Source organism: Podarcis melisellensis (genome assembly GCF_964234715.1).
Source record: "Podarcis melisellensis genome assembly, chromosome: 14".
NCBI lineage: Eukaryota > Metazoa > Chordata > Lepidosauria > Squamata > Lacertidae > Podarcis > Podarcis melisellensis.
The window spans coordinates 45600667-45617878 of record NC_138546.1 but is presented as its reverse complement, the minus strand read 5'-3'; the positions used below and the strand labels follow the sequence as shown (position 1 = coordinate 45617878).

At 45.2% G+C, this 17212-nt stretch overlaps 1 protein-coding gene and 1 long non-coding RNA gene across 11 annotated transcripts in view; one reads left to right on the top strand and one right to left on the bottom strand.

The window, feature by feature from the left end:
* CELF6 (CUGBP Elav-like family member 6) overlaps positions 1-17212 on the bottom strand; it is a 166821-nt gene that overhangs the window by 73171 nt on the left and 76438 nt on the right. The gene's annotated exons all lie outside the window — the stretch shown is intronic.
* On the top strand, positions 3396-6856 carry LOC309356426. Its single transcript, XR_014162780.1, has 2 exons — positions 3396-3699; positions 6623-6856. It is a non-coding gene; the product is annotated as an uncharacterized lncRNA (long non-coding RNA).

Here is a 17212-nt window from a genome sequence, read left to right as displayed (position 1 = left end):
GGGTGCCTGGGGACAAAGTCTATCAGGCAAGGTGTGAGGCTTGTGGCAGAGACTGAAGACACCACTCTTGCAGAAGACCAACACTGCCTTATGAGACCTGTCTAGATGCGGACCTGTCTCTGGATGCGGTCTTCCCGTGGGAAGAACAGCGTGCATTTAGGATTAGGATTAGGATTAGGCTCACTTTTCATGACGCGGTTCCGTCAGGCACACTTCCACAATGCATTCTGATTGCAGAATTGCTTTTCACTTGGCACAGAATCCGAACACAAAAGCAGAGGGTGTTCTAGCAGAAACAAAGCCCAATCCCCACCCCCGATTTCATACCTGTCTCTTGAAGGCAGGTTTTATTCCTGTAAAAGGCTTAGTAACAGAATTAGATCCCTGATGGATCCGACCAAAAGCCCAACTCATCCGAATTCTGTTTCTACAGTGGCCAAGCAGATGTTTCTGGGAAGTCCATAACAACTGGTTTTAAAAGACATGCTGCCTCAAAGCCTAGGGATAGTGATTGTGAAAAGATGGCTGCTGCATTTACATTTGTTTGTTTCTTGTTTTAACCACCCTTGCTTGATATTTCAGCGCATCGGCTCCCATGGGGGAGCCTTTGCACAACCTTGTCTGGTACCCCTGTTGCACCCTGTTCTGGAGAAGTCAACACTGACCGCTATCACTCATGCCTTGATTGCATTCAGTTTAGACTACTGGCATGCACACTCCATGAACCCGTATGGCGAGAGGACCAGGATGCACCAAAGCATTTCTTCACACAGCACATGGTTAAACAATGTAAACCTCTGTGGCAAGATGTGGGAACAGCCACCAACTTCGATGGCTTTAAAAGGGGAGTAGACAAATGTGGAACAAAGCTATCAATGGCTACTAGTTCCTTTATTTATTTCGCCTAGAAAACCGCTTAATCAAAAATTCCTTAAGTGGTGCACATAGAACCCTATAAATTATCAATAAGATACAGATAAAAGCAGCAAAAATTTAAGACAGGCATACATAACTAAATTATACATCTGGATAGCCTTGCTAAAATAGAAATGGTCTGGATAGGCTTGCTGCATATGAAACAAGCAGCGATGGCTGCCTGCCACTTCTAAGCCTTCAGTTCTCTATGGGGCAATCTTTGAAAAGTGTTTAAAAACTTTAGCTGATGCAGAATGCTGCAGCCAGACTGCTTTCAGGGGCCTAATGTAAGGATGATGTTGCTTTCTTGTCTGAGCTACATGGATTCCTGATTTGTTCCTGGGCATGGTTCAAGGCATCAATTATGATAGCCATATTAATTGGACTAAGGAATCTTCCCTCAACATGGAGCCCTCTAGATGTTCTGGAGTACACCTCCCATTAGTCCCAGCCAGCATAGGAAATTTTCATTGTTGGTGGGAGTTGTAGTTCAAAACAACTGGAGGGCGCAGGACTGGAGAAGTCTGGAACCGGGATCTGCCTTCCCCCATATAAACTTCCCCACTTGCTGGGACCTCTGGCAAAGGCCTTTCTTTGTGTCCCTCCACCATCATGAAAATGATTGGTGGTGACACAGAACAGGGCTTTTCTGGTGGTGGCTTCTAGGCATCCCTTCTTCCCAGCTTCATATTACTTCCACAGTACAAGCTTCAAGGCAATGTGTAAAGATGGTTTTATTTTTGCAAAGGCATTTGGTTTTGATTGACACATTTTATGGTCTGGCACTCTCTCTTATTTTTATAATTAGAGGCTGTTTGCAGCTGCTTGTTATGTTTATTTAATTGTTTTATTTTTGCAATTTTGGAAAATGCAATATGCCAAAGGCATTTCAGCTTATTGCAGAGGCACTAGAAAAGTCTGTTTCTAAGAAGGCTAAATATTAAAAGCATATTTAGGCTGCAATTCTATGCCCACTTACCTGGGAGTAAGCCTCATGGAACTGAACGGATCTACTTCTGATGAGAAATGTGGAAGAAAGAAGCAACTGACTTTGTGGGGCTGGGATACAGCCTACTAAACAACGGTTAAGGGTAATCTCTGCTGCTTCACCAACTTGTTGCCTCTGGCCTTACAAGGTAATGAACAATGATCTCACCTGCCAGAGACCCAAGGTACTTAATTGGCACTCAGGTGGATGAGGGGATGACAAGGCTTTCAAGGTTTACCATTGTTTGTGGCATATTAGCAGAGTGACGTGGGTGGCGCTGTGGGTTAAACCACAGAGCCTAGGGCTTGGCGATCATAAGGTCTGTGGTTTGAATCCCTGTGACGCGGTGCTCGGTCCCTGCTCCTGCCAACCTAGCAGTTTGAAAGCACATCAAAGTGCAAGTAGATAAATAGGTACTACTCTAGCAGGAAGGTAAATAGCATTTCCATGTGCTGCTCTGGTTCGGCCAGAAGCGGCTTAGTCATGCTGGCCACATGACCGGGAAGCTGTACGCCGGCTCCCTTGGCCAACAAAGCGAGATGAGCGCCGCAACCCCAGAGTCGTCCGCAACTGGACCTAATGGTCAGGGGTCCCTTTACCTTTTTTAGCAGAGGAGAAGCCAGAGCATGAGCCTGGCTTACTATTCAATGAGTGCTGTTGTTGGTGTGCGGGTGTGCATAAAATGGATCTGCACGGCTGTCTGCATTTCTGCGCTATCCTTGGGAACTCAGTTAAGGGCAATGGCTTCATGATGAGCTTCTGCACTTCCAAATTCACCTCTAAACCACTGGATAAGCGTGCTGCCAAACCCCAGAGTTAAAGCCCTGGCAACCCTATTTTAGTTTGGACACCTCTCGCTCTCGCTTTCGCTCTCACACTGATACGACTGGAATTGTTGGACACTGGCATCTCCACAATACTTCACTGGCTATCAGGTGACTCAGTTGCAAAAGGCTGAGAACCAGCGCACAGAACAGGAGGTGGCAAATCCTGTGCCACCACAGCACACAGCATGTTTGATCTCCATAAACTCCCAGTGACAGACAGCTGTGCAGCGCTGTTTTTAATTGTAAAAAATATCTGGCTGTTTTTATTGCTGTTTTCTTGCAGATAGGCTACTTTTTATCACGGTCCTGTCTTCAAGGAAAGTATCTCACTGTATATGCTAGCAGTGAGGCAAAATGGCATTCATAGCTGTATTCAGAAGCCGTACAGGTGAGAAAGGAATATTTCCAGTATTTTTAGGAGGTGGGGTGAATTTTGAAGCTAGGGGAACTGTGGAATGAACAGCATCCCTCTGGTTCATTGCCACTGTCTTTAACATGCCCAGAGTAACCCCCTTGCTTCAGAGCATTACTCTGGGAAGAATTCTTGGGAGAAATTTTCAACCTCCAGCATGGGCTGTCATCCCCCCACTCAGAATACCCCTAAGAATGATGCTACATTGTGATATAGCAAAATTCCAGGTGAATTGTGGGAATATCACAGTTGGTGGCTGGCAGAGCAAAGAGCCACAGGAACAGCAGTGATGTTCAGCCTCCCACTCTCAAAAGACACCCCAACCACACCTGAAATATGACTGTGGGGTGGCAGTTACACCAATTTCTAAATTCAAGCAGAACTTCTAAGATACCATTTATATGTCCAAAACTGTCCATGGACTCCCTTTGAATGTGTGCAGAAGCTGAGCTGAGCTTTGCTCTCTAAACACAATGCTGTTCAACTCTTGTTCCAATATTTTCAAATATTTTCTCATTGTCTCAGTCTTTGGCATTTTCCTCCCTTTTGGAAAATGGGTAAGAGACTTGTGTTGTGAATAGGGATGGGGAGAAATTCAATCTTGTTTACATCTTAATGTTTGCACTTCTCAAACCTCTATGCAAACCGAAACCCAATTATCCATTGAAAATCAGGGTTCTCTGAATTTTGCAATGCAGTTCTTCAATAAAATGTTGTGTACAGAAATGCATATATCTTGGGGAAGTTGTATATAAAAATGCATGCATTTAGTAAACTAAAACATTTGAGGAAATGTGCAAAAATGTGTATATTAGTCAAAATTGCATTCAACAGTTGTTCATGAGGATGAATTTTAATGAGCATCTGGTGAGCGGCTTGAGAATTGATGCAGAAATGTGGAGAGCTGAATTTAAGATGGGAAATATGAGAAGCTGAAAATGACAATGTCATCCATCCCTAGGTTTGAACGTGCTTACCAAATGGCATCCTGTGTTAAATGAATGTCAGAGATTGCAGCAGGTTAACAGTAACTCTTATTGTCTGAAAGCAATTAGCGAATACACTAAGACTTGTGCTCTAGTCATAGCTCTAGTTTCACTTTCTATGCCACACCACATAAGGCACTGCCTGTCTATGCTGGATCACATTTCATAACACTAAGTGTAGCGACTGGGCTTTTGCTGGACCCTCTTTTTTGCTGGGCTCTTTTCCCCAGCATGTACTGTACATCTAGGTGCCTGTTTATGTATTTGGCTGGGTGGGTTGGTTTTCTGCTTGGAAATGGGGCTCCCAGTTTGACTACTGCCATTTCTACCTCTCCTGGGACTTTTTGCAAAGCTGTCTCTAGAAGCTCCTTGGGCCTGGAATTTGACCAGTTCTGAGTCCTATGTCCTGCTTCTGGGTGGAAAAACGACAAGTATATCCAACGAAAACAGGGGAACACTGGAGCTGTGGATTTTTTGTTTGTTTGATGCTGTCATGTTTTAAAATAGGAGAGGGCACCTTCTATATTCTGAGCGAGGCGGGAAGTATTATTTTTACAAACAGGCAATCAAGCAAATGAACATCTGACAATTTTACTATCCTGATGTTCCTCAGACAGCCTTCATAACCAGGGCTAGCCCAAGACATTTTGCTGCCTAAGGCAGAGCAATGAAAGTCACCCCCACTGAGCTGAAGGTATCTGAGGTTAGTCACATTATTATGGCATCTGTGGTGGAACATCCCACAAATGCACCGACCCTTTCCAAGTAGTAAAAAAAAACCCCAATAATAAAACCTTAATTAACTAATCATCTGCTGTCCTTTTGGGACACATAAAACCAGCTGCCTGAGGCAACTGCTTCCCTTTGCCTAACAGTTGGACCAGCCCTGTTTGTAAATCGTTTGTACTGGCTATGTGTACCCACGAGAAAATGGGAAACATAAACATTTGCACAAGGATGTGAGCATTCTTGAATTTAGAGAAGTCTGATTTTGTTGTATATTTGAAAGGGCTTTCGCTGCTTTACAGCAGGGGTAGGCAACCTAAGACCGGATGTGGCCCAATCACCTTCTCAATCCGGCCCATGGACGGTCTGGGAATCAGCATGTTTTTACATGAGTAGAATGTGTCCTTTTATTTAAAATGCATCTCTGGGTTATTTGTGGGGCCTGCCTGGTGTTTTTACATGAGCAGAACATGTGTTTTTATTTAAAATGCATCTCTGGGTTATTTGTGATGCATAGGAATTCGTTCATTCCCCCCCCCAAAGAAATATATAGTCCGGCCCCCCACAAGGTCTGAGGGACGGTGGACTGGCCCACGGCTGAAAAAGGTTGCTGACCCCTGCTTTAGAATGCTAATCTCATGTATTTGTAACACACACACTCCAACTTACAAATCTGTTAGAACAAAAAGTTACGTTGAATGTGTGGGATATGAATTAGAGGTTGTTTCCAACTAACATGTTCCACCAGGATAAGGATTTCTGTTAAATAACTGGACTTGTGCCCCTGTCTATGCCTTCTTCAAATGTACACCTGCTCTGAAGGGTTAGAGGTGAACCCTGAACAGATTTAAGGGGCTCGTGAGGGGAGGGGGGAAGTTCTGTTGCACAAGGATAAATCCTTGTACTGACTAAACAAGCTATTTGGAAACCACCCTGCTTAAATAAATAAATCAAATGGTAGTGAAGATTGCTCAGATCTTGGTTTGTTTGGTTTGTTTGGTAGTATACCAGCTAATATATCAGTGGTAGTATACCGACAAAAACAGAGTGGCTTGCCAAATTATTGGAGTATTACAATATATCCAAAACAATGGGAGAATTTGGAAGGATCTCAAAAGAGAAGATAGACAAGGACTGGAAGGTGTTTAAAGGATACTTGCAAAATTAAATTGAAAAATCAGAACTCCTATTAGAATAAACAAGTTCCGTTATAAATACTGAAATACTAAATAAGATGGATAACAATGTGTAACAGAAAAAGAAGCAGAAAATTGGTTTAAAAGTATGTGAAAGAAAGTAATAGAAGTGGAAAGAAATTGCAATTGTGTAGATTGGAAGTTTATCACAAGGGTGGGGTGAGGTGGTGGGAAAATGAAGTATTTATGGGACTGAGTGTGGGTATGTATGAATATTTTTAAGGATTGTATGAAATGTATGTTTGTATATTCGTAACATGTATGTATTAATGTTGAATTATTTTAATAATAAAATTTTATTTTATTTTATTTAAAAAAAGATTGCTCAGGTCTGAATGGTCCATCATCTTGACCATTTATCTGAGACTGTGGGGACAGCTAACTTCTCAGGCTTTGGTGGCTGAGGACTTTCTTCTTCACACCCACCCACTGCCAAACTGCCCTACCACCCGCTCCAGAAAAACATTACGTTCTCTGAGCGTGAAGCTACCCTCACTAAGACCTCGGGTTAAGAGGGGTGGCACTGTGAGAGAGTCACTTTCTAGCAACCTGCTGCCTTTCATTCCCTGCAGCAGCTTGACCACTAATCAAGGGGCCAACAGACCATTCACCAATCAACTGAAGCATGATGAGCCCTAAGATCAGCCACAAGAAAGAAGAGAAGAGAAGAGAAGAGAAGAGAAGAGAAGAGAAGAGAAGAAGAAACAGAAAAGGGGGAAAGAAAAAAAGACCCAAGAAACAAATTTTGGAAATTGTGTCTAGAAAGTCTAATATTCTAAATAAAATGTAATTACCTTTTTATTTCATCCTTGGAGAAGTTTAGGAGAGTCACCTGATTAATTTGATGGCTGAGTGGAGTTTTAAACCTAGATCTTACTCTTGGCACTGTGTTGCACTGGCTCTCATAGCCTGTATGAAATGGCATTCCCTCTTTCTCTGCTGTTTAAGGCTAGATGTTGGTCCTCATGGAACCAAAACAGCACACAAGTGGGAAGTTTCAACAGGCTTGGGGAAATCCTAAGGTTTGCAGGAGGCACAGAAACAAATATTTAGAAAGAAAAACACGAGAGGTGGAACAAACACCCCTCAAAAACTAGTCCCATGAGGACTGAGCATGCTCAGTGGCCATGAAATACTGACTAGGGTATGGCTGGCTTCTAAAGTGAAGAGGAGCACTCTGGGCTACAAGATTTTGTTGCTTGTCTCACTTGTTCAACTTCTGAGGAAGTACTGCATCTTTTTATTTCTTGCTATTCCTTCCTACAGTCCCACCAAATCCCATGTGAGTTCCGAGTGACCTGCGACATGTAACACAGTCTGTTCTGCTGTGTTCACATGTAGAAGCTCAAGGGGGACGAAACCAACAAATTCAACACACACCATTTAAAGATGATGACCGAACATAACTGCCATGCCTTGCTTTAGATTAGCTATATCTGGGGAGGCTTAGTCATTTTTGCCTGATTTCAGGAGCTCAATGTGCCGATGTGTAGAGAATCCGAGGCCTAACAGTGATCTTCTCGTCTAGTCTTAAAGCAAAGCTGTTGGCAAATACTGCTACATCCAATTCCATCTTTAAAAAACCAACACATTTCTTTTAAGGTGCCATTTAACCTCCAGGGGGCTGTAGCCACATTTCAGCGACTAGCTGGCTGCCCGATCTCCCCCCTTCAAGGGTTCTGAATTCCTTGCGCTGAGGACATAATCATATTCAGCAGGTCCATGGTCAAACACTTTGGCCATCTGCAAACAACCTCAAGAGGGGAGCAATCTGTCAGGAACATTGGTGACTCAAAGGAGGCTTTCTCGCTGCTTGCAATCCTCCTCCGGTGCTACCAAGAGGTCCCTGTACTCTTGATGGTCATATTGGCACATAGCTGAGCAACTTTAAGAACTTCTGCTTGGCTTCTTTGCCACTTTACTGCTCCCTCTCCTGGCAACTCAGCTTTCCACCTTGCTCAAGTCCACGAGTAGCCAATCTAGCTCCCTCCAGATGTTGATGTACTACAATTCCCATCTTCCCTAACCATTGCTTATGCTACTTGGGACTGATGAGAGTTTTCATTGGGCAATATCTGGAGGGAGCTTTGCTGGATACTTCTATGTATTCCAACTCCTGTTATCTCCCCCCCCCCATTTCCCCCACCTCTCTCTCTCAGACACACACACACAGCTCCTTCACTGATATGAGATGAAGGATTAGGCATTTTCTCATATGGTTTTAAAGGGTGATTAGACAAATTCACGAAGAATCCATCTATCCATTGTTACTGGTCATGATAGCTCTATGGAACCTCCAGAATCAGATACGCTAGGCCACTGAAGATCAGCTGCTGGGGACAAAGTTACTGATATCAAGCCTTGCTTCTAGGTTTCAGAGATCCACCTGGTTGGTCACAGTGGGGAACTGGATGCTAAACTAAATGGCCTTGTGCCCATTTTGCAGGGTGGCAGTCAAGCCAGCCCAAAGAGTCAATGTTGCCCTAGAACAAGATGAGGAAATCTCTGGCCCCTGGTATCGCTAGACTCCAGCTTCCATGGGCCTCAGCCATCATGGTCAATGGTTCAAGGATTGTGGAAGTTGTGGTCCAGCAACATCTATATTAGCATATGTGAGGCTCTAACCAGGAATCTCACTGGCCATGGGTAGAATTCAGTGGATATACCGTATTTGGGATTGTATAGTATCAAAATGTCAGAGCCAAGACTTGGAAAAGAATAAGAAAGCCTATCCTTGGCCTTTTTGAAGGCAGGAAAGAAGAGGCCAAGCAAGTATAAATTCCATTGTGATGGCCATCAGTCCAAGGGAACAAGGAGAAATTCCTCCCTGCTGTACTCAAGACTCCAAGAAACAGCAAAAGGCACATCTGTCTGATGCTGCTTAGCATTCCATGCAGCAGGAATGGGCAGGAGGGTTCTCAGGTCTCTGCTGCCCCAGACAACCTGAGGATCTTGGGGCAGGGACTCATGCCATGAGATAACCAGGACGATCTGATATCTTGGTTGGGCCAAGAGATATCGCCCAGCATTAATGGGGTGGAACTAGAAGGATGGACGTACAGGATAAAAGGGGTGAAAGCAGAAAAAAGGAGAAGGTTGTTTTTTTAAAAAAAAATCAGATGACCACCCCCATTTTCCCTCTGCAATTTGTATGTAAATTTGAGGAAATTGGAGGGACCCTTTTACTCAACATTTTCTCTTTCTTCCCTTCTAAAATCCCTTTATTGCTGCTACTATTTAAAAATTTGGAGGCAGAAACCTTGCTATTAGTTATCCATAGATCTCCTGGCTGTGAATGTCTGGCACCTGTGAAGGTATGGGCTACTCATGAATATCTAGTAACTTGATGCTCCTCATGAATGGCTTGTCATTCTTGATGTTAACTCTGCATCCTTCTGCTACCCATGAATATTATGGCCCTGTCCATCCAAATACTGGCTGTGCTTCTCATTCTCCAGCTCCTGGTTATTCCGTGTTCTGATGAAACAGATGCCCTTTGGCTTACCACCATGCATGGGTTCTCTTACACCTGCCAGCCACATTGCACCGCCCTCTGAATGGCCATGCGCATTCAGCTGCTGCCCAATGGATGCCTGCCATTAGCTCAGGGCACTCTCTTGCAAGGGGAGTGCTGCAGTCAGCTTGCCTCTTTCGATAAATCCACTGCTCTATTAATAGCTGGCTCTGCTAGCGGGGACTTGGGACTAGGTGGAGAAGCAATGCAGGAGGAGAGAAAGAGAGAGGAGAGAAAGAGAGATGGAGAGGCCACAAGAGCCAAGTTGGACCACAGAGGCCACAGAGCAGAGATGCGATGGGGTGGGAATCAAAAACACATCTGGGAGCAGAAAAAGGGGGAGGCAGGGTGGGATATACCCAACAGCATTGATTACCGTATTTTTCGCTCTATAACACGCACCCGACCATAACACACACGTAGTTTTTAGAGGAGGAAAATCCGTAGGCGTGCCACCCGTAGGCATTTCCTCCATAACATGCACAGACATTTCCACTTACTTTCTAGGAGGAAAAAAGTGATTGTTATGGTGCAAAAATACGGTATATTTCTTTGCCACAGATTAATGGGAAGAGAGAGTTGAAGGGTACAACAGAAACAGCAGCTAATGAGTTCATTTTAAATGCTATCGTCTATAGCCCAGGTCTGTTGTGAGCCACTGAGTTCTTCAAGTTCCCCTTTCCAGTGGAGGATTAATTGCTTGACCAAAGTGAGTGCCTTGTGTTTAAGTTTTCAGGGGAAGAGGCACAGTGATACAGCATGTGCTTTGCGGCCAGGAGGTCCCAGGTACAACCCCCAACATCTCCAGGTAAGATTTGGAGAGACATGCCTGAAATCCCAGAGAACTGCTGCCAGTCAGTATAGACCAGTATTTCTCAAACTTGGGCCCCCAGCTGTTGTTGGATTACAGCTCCCATCACCCCTGATTACTGGTCTTGCTAGCTGGGGATGATGGGAGTTGTAGTCCAACAACAGCTGGAGGCCCAAGTTTGAGAAACACTGGTAGAGACAATACTGAACTAGAAGGAGCAATGATCTGACATAGTATAGGCAGCTTTCTATGTTCCTAACTGACTTCATCCAACATTCCATTTGACTGTGACATGGTGATACTCTTGAAGAGTCAGATATCACAGTGACATTTGTGATCCCTGTTCGGAGCAGAACTCTATTGTTTAGATTTGAAGGGCAGCTCAACCCAGCTGGGGAGGGGAGAAAATGCAATGCAATATAATGCAAGATCTCTGAAAACCAGATCAGAGTTGGCATGCATGTTGAGAAAAAATATTCTGCATGCATGGACCGCACCTCAACTCAACTCAACTCAACTCAACTCAGCTTCCAGCTGCTGTTTTCCAAAAGGTTCAGCAAAGGAATTATGTGCAACACAATTGCATCTCCTTTGATGACAGAGGTTTTGGAGCAAAGGTTGCTGACCAAGTTGAGGATTGCATCTCACAATTCACATTAACATGTGTGAACACCAGCATGACCCTATATTTTCAAGCAGAAATATGCAACACAACCATCCAATAGCTCCCATGAGAACTAAGGCGCCCCAATGGAAGTTAGAGTGGACATTCAAGACAACAATCTGGATTTCAGGTTCAATGATCACCTTGACCTCCCTGCACCCACTTTCAAAGTGGAGGAGAAAGATGCCCATTATAGGGTAGCCAACATGGTGCCTTCAAGATGTTGAACCCTGGTAGCCTGGGGTGATGAGAGTTGGGCTCCAACTTCTGGAGCATGCTATGTTGGCTGTTCATGGTGATCATAATGAGACACCTGGAACGAAATTTCTCAGACTTGGTGTTGATTGGCAGGGCTGGCCCTATTATTAGACAGCGGGTGCTGTGGGATGGGAAGTGGTGACAAGATGTTGCAGGACAGAGTTGTGTGTGTACCATGTGATCTCCCCTGTTCTCCTTGAGGTAGCCTGATTCCCTCAGGTGTAGTAGAGGACACTGACCCACTACCAATGTTGATGTAAGATTCAACCAACAGGCTGGTCAGCTTCTCTGCATGGAATGGGGTGGTGGGGATCTTGCTGGCCGCATACAACATAGATGCTCTACCACAAATGCAGATGCTTTGGCCCTTCCTCATTCTGAGGAATGCCCCTAAATCCTGCTCTGATGGCACTGATGTCAACACATGCTGGCTAAACTTCCCTTTAGATCGGTCATACTTTCCTACATATCATTAATTTTCAAAAACTGCCTCCCCCACTTCAATATTCACAAGCTAAGCTGGTTCATCCTTTATGTCGGTGTGGGAAAAGGCATGCAAGAGACTCATACCTCTTCTTTCCTGAAGAGGGATCTGTAGATCTCACTCTTGTTCATGGGTCTTGCTATGGAAGCATCCACACATCCTTCACGTATTACAGCCAAAGCAGGAAAAACCAAACTCTCCTCCCTTCCTCTTTCTGTCCCTTTCTCATTTTAACCACCACATCTATGGTATATGTGTAACAGTCAACATTCCTAGCAGTGCCATATATATCATTTGTGTGTGACATTTCTGCCCTTCATTTTCTTATGGCCACTGGAGGCATGATCCTATGAAATGGGGACCCATCTGTCACCTCTTCAGTCTGTTGATGGTCCACCATCTAGTAGCTGGTGATCCAAATGAGGTGGCCTTGCCCTCCATCAACTTTCACCACAGGGCTACCTAAGGATCATCTTGCCCAAAGGGAGGAGAGAGCTGGATTTCAAAAGGACTTGTTACCTGCATATAGTTTTAATTTATGCTTATTTTTCGAACATATCTGTGCAAATTCCTTTGTGAGGCTCACCTGAAAAGTGGTATATGCGTATCTTAATTTGTTAAAAGAATCATAAAAAAGTTAAATTATCCTGATTGTGAGTGTGTAACATGATACGTTGACAGGGTAGTCATGGGCAACAAGTCTGTAATGGGCACAGACTTGTAACCAACTGCAGTCAGATAGGTCACCGACACACAGCCCTTCTAATCACTCAGTGCCCAAAGCCTTTCAGATAAACAAAACTATGCATGGCACTTTGAAGTGCCATCAACTGATTGTCAGCCCTTGCACAGAACTGTGGTACCCTGACAATCAATTGGTTGCTGGGGCTTAAAGAGCTGCATATGGCTCTACGCAAACCCCAATGATCAGCTGACTGCCAGGCTTGCAAAGAGCAGCACCTGGGGGTGGGGGTGGGCATTGAACAGTATTTGGTGGGTGAATGCAAATCCCTTTTTGGCCTAGCCACTTCTTTGCCTACTCCACACCAGGTGTCACAATGTCAGCTCAGAGGGTGCTCACCACAACCCAAAGGGCACGGAACATGCTGTTCTATCATCAAATATGTTCCTTCCTGTTTTCCCTCTATTAATGGACAAGATGGACCATTCAGATATACAAGGCCTATATAAATTACATCATTAATGCTGGCCGTTTATAATCAGTGCTGGAATATCAACCCATAGGCCACTTCTGTTTTTCCCTTGGGAGTTTCACTCCTGGAAAGAATGAAGTGAGAGGCAAAAGCAGAGCCAAACGCTGTTGCTTCTCACCTCCTCTGGCATGAAGGAACAGTTATTTTTACTATCTCCTGCCTCCCCCTCTCTGCTCACCTCTCAAGTTAATATGGCAAGACACAGCCAGCCCCTGGGGTATACAGTCAAAAAGCCACGGCATCTGTAGGAGCCCAACCAACAGTCACATTCAAAAAGGCAAAGGAGTACAAAGTCCTTGAATCCTCCTCTCCCTTTTCCGATGCACTTTTCTGTGTGAACATTTTTCTGCAGATCCACTCATGAACGCACCATGTCTGTCACATACACATTTCAACACTATAGATTGGGGAGAAATGCAATTCAGCTTGTGAGCCCATCTAATGGGCACTATCCAAAGCAATACACCACTGAAACTCAGCCAACCTTCGAAACCGGCGCTTTTCCGAATTTTGCAACGCAGCTCTTTAGCCAAATAATGTACATAAAATTATGTACACTGGGGTAGCGTGCATAAAAAGGCATAAATTAGTGAGAATGACATACAAAAATGCATTGCATTAGAAAAAATTGCTTTTCAAAAACATGTATATTTGGAGTAATTGGTGCACAAAGGCTGGTGAAATTTCACGACTTTTTTGAGTTAAATGGAAACAAATTGTGAAGAACTGAACCTAAGCTTGGAAAAATAAGAAACTGAGAAACCAAAATTGACAGATTCACCCATTGCTACTCAACACTCAAACTAATTACGCCAGTTAAACTGTCAACCTCCAGATGGTTTGGACTACAACTCCCATCAGCTCCAGCCAGTCTTGTTTCACCATAGAGCAAGTTTGGCAAACCTGTGACCCTTCAGATTTTTCTGCACACAACTCTCATCAACCCTGATCATTGACTGTAGCTGATGGAAGTTGGGAGTCCACCATCATCTGGAGGGTTGCATGAGGGGCCAACAGAAATTCCAGGACCCTGTGTGCTAACCGTGGATTGGGCCCTCTGCCTCACTCTCAGTCGGCTCCTTCAGTTTGTGCATATGAAAACTAAAACAAGCCTTATCTAGCATCTAGCATACTTCCTCGGCGAGTCTCATTGCTCTATGTTTTGCAACAAGTGAAGCTGTCATATAAGTGATGTGGGGTTTTTATTTTTTAAAAAAAATTAGATCAAAGTAGGGAGATGAAGGAGATCTGGGGTCTGACACAGAAGATGAAGGCTGCAATGGGGAGCCAATGGGGCCCTACATGCCTCTCCATCTAGACCTCAGAAGTCTCCCTAGGCCACCCTGCTTCCCCCCCAGGCTGTTTCCCTAGAAATCTGATGATGCCTCTTACTTGCCTGGACAGAGAATGCAGGGGAGGCTGGCCCATTGTGGTGAATGGAGCACCGCCCCTCAACCCTAATCTGCCCTCAGCCAGCTCCTGCCTACCTGCCTTCTTCTAACCAAGTGATGGCACTGCTCCTGAACAGGCTTCCCTTTTGGAAATCTGTATCAGCCTTAGCCAACCTGGTGCCCTCCAAATGCATTCGAACTACAACTCCTATCAGGCCAAAGAAGCTGGGACTGAGAGGAGTTTTAGTTCCAGACATTGGGAGGGCAAGAGATTGGGGAAGGCTAACCTGGATGCACAAATACCAAGGATGGCTGTGGAAGGGAGAAGGTTGCCTAAGGTGACGTTTCCCTCTTCTGCTCTGGTCTTCAGTCCTCCCTCCTTTAACATGCTTCTGTTGCTCACTTCCATTATGGACTCTGGGGGAGGAGACAGACAGACACAGAGATTAGGGTGGCCATGTGTCCTGTTTTACAGTCCTTTATTTGAAGGAGTCCTCTAGCTGAAGAGCTAAACAGAATCGTAGGAAGGGAGCCAAGGGGCATCTAGTCCAACCCCCCGCATTGCAGGAATCTCAGCTAAAGCATCCATGACAGGCGTCCATCCAACCATATGGTCTTTTTGGGATGGGCCACATCTCAGTGGTACAACATCCGCTTTGCAGGCAGAAGGTCTCAGATTGAGTTCCTGGTATCTTCAGGTTGGAAATCTGGAAACTCTGCAGAACCACTGCCTGGAACCCTGGAGAGTCACTGCCAGTCAGGGTGGACAATATTGGGCTAGATGGACCCATGGTCTGACTCAGTAATAGTCGGTTTCCTATGTTCCTACAAGAAAGGAGAGCAGGGGCCCTGATGCTACTCATCAATAGCTCCTGGAGAGTGAGCAGGCAGAAAAACAGGCCAACTGGTCAAAGTCTTCCACAATAGCATGAGATGACTGCATTTCTATTTAAATAATAGCAAATGTTTTCCAGACTGCTACCTATACATATAAGTTTTCATGTGTGGTTTTTATGCAATTCTGTGTCCTTAGGACTGGGGGGTTTGATGCTCAAGTGGCCACCCTAAAAGGCACTGTTTTAGACTGGGGAGTGATTTCTCCTCTTCACCCTCCCCTCCGCTGTCTTTTGGCTCACGAAGGGCTCCCGCTCATGCTGCTTTGCCTGGGAGCCCTGAGTCTAAGAGAAAGAGATCCTCCCTTGGGCTGTGACAGTGGAAGATAATGGAGCCAAGGGGAAAATACTAGCTGAGCCAATCAGTTTGCTTCCCAAGCCATGATTCTCTCCCTTCCAGGGTGAGCAGGAAGTTAAGAATGTAAGAAGTCCAGCTAGATGGGGCCAAAAGCATTCCTAGTCTGGCATTCTGTTCAGCACAATTTCGGCCAACCCCAGGCCTCTGAGAAACTCACCTATGGCATTTCCCTGTTGTTTACACCTGGTACCTGAAGCTCCAAGCTACACCGACTCTGGTTCTGGAGGTGTTATTTTGTTTATTAAAGTTATATACCACCCTTTGCCTGAGGATCAAGGGCATATATTTACAGTAAAAGGTAAAGGTACCCCTGCCCGTACGTGCCAGTCTTGCCAGACTCTAGGGTTGTGCGCTCATCTCACTCTATAGGCCGGGAGCCAGCACTGTCCACAGACACTTCCGGGTCACGTGGCCAGAGTGACAAGCTGCATCTGGCGAGCCAGCGCAGCACACAGAACGCCGTTTACCTTCCCGTTAGTAAGCGGTCCCTATTTATCTACTTGCACCTGGGGGTGCTTTCAAACTGCTAGGTTGGCAGGCGCTGGGACCGAACGACGGGAGCGCACCCCACCGTGGGGATTCGCACCGCCGATCATGCGATCGGCAAGTCCTAGGCGCAGAGGTTTTATCCACAGCGCCACCCGCGTCCCTATATTTACAGTACAAAAGCCAAAAATACATAACCTTTTAGCTATTTTAGCTGCCATGGCCAAGAGATTAGGGCAGATGGGCACAGTATGAATTTGCATATTCCATTTAGCCCCCCCCCAAGTAAAAATAGAGGGACATACCCACAAAGAAGCAGGGGGGGGGACTTTCATCCTCTTATTCCTTCAAAAGCTATCTAACCTAGATTTTTATGGATACCTTTTCAAGACATCACCACTGGGCTGCCGCCTCTGCCCCAAATCCTACATTCACCCTAAGGACCCTTCTTTCTTTGGACCAATGTGCTCTGGAAAAATGCCTCTACTTTGAAATTTGACTCTTACCTCCCAGAACAAATGGGTTTTGGGCAGTGATGGAAGTCAGGAGGTTGTGGTGGGATGAGCTGTTGTGTTAATAGATGGTGTGACACACCTGATGTCCAAGAGAGAGAAAGCCGAAATTTCGCGTGAAGAAAAGTGGACGAAGCTATTTTGGGGGGAAATGCGAAACAGACTCTGCCATGCATTTGAAGCAAAACACACACACCAGTCCTGGGAACTGTAGTTTGCTAAGGGTGCTTAGGAGTTGTAGCTCTGTGAGGGGTAACGTGCAGTTATTGGGATTCTTAGGGAGAAGCAACGGGCTTTAAATGTACGGTGTGGAAGGAGGAAGGTAGCTTAATGGTAGAACATCTGCCGTGCTTGCAGGAGGACCCAGGTTCAATTTCTGGCATTTCTATGTAGGCCTGGGAAAGGCACCTGTGCAGAACCATGGAAAGCCACACCTAGTAAGTGCAAACAACACTCAGCTCAATGTACCAACAGTCGGACTCTGTGCAAGTCGGCTCACTATCTTCCTATAATGTTCACTGTGGAGAAGTGGATGCTGGACTAGACGGGCCATTGGCCTGATCCAGAAGGCTGTTCT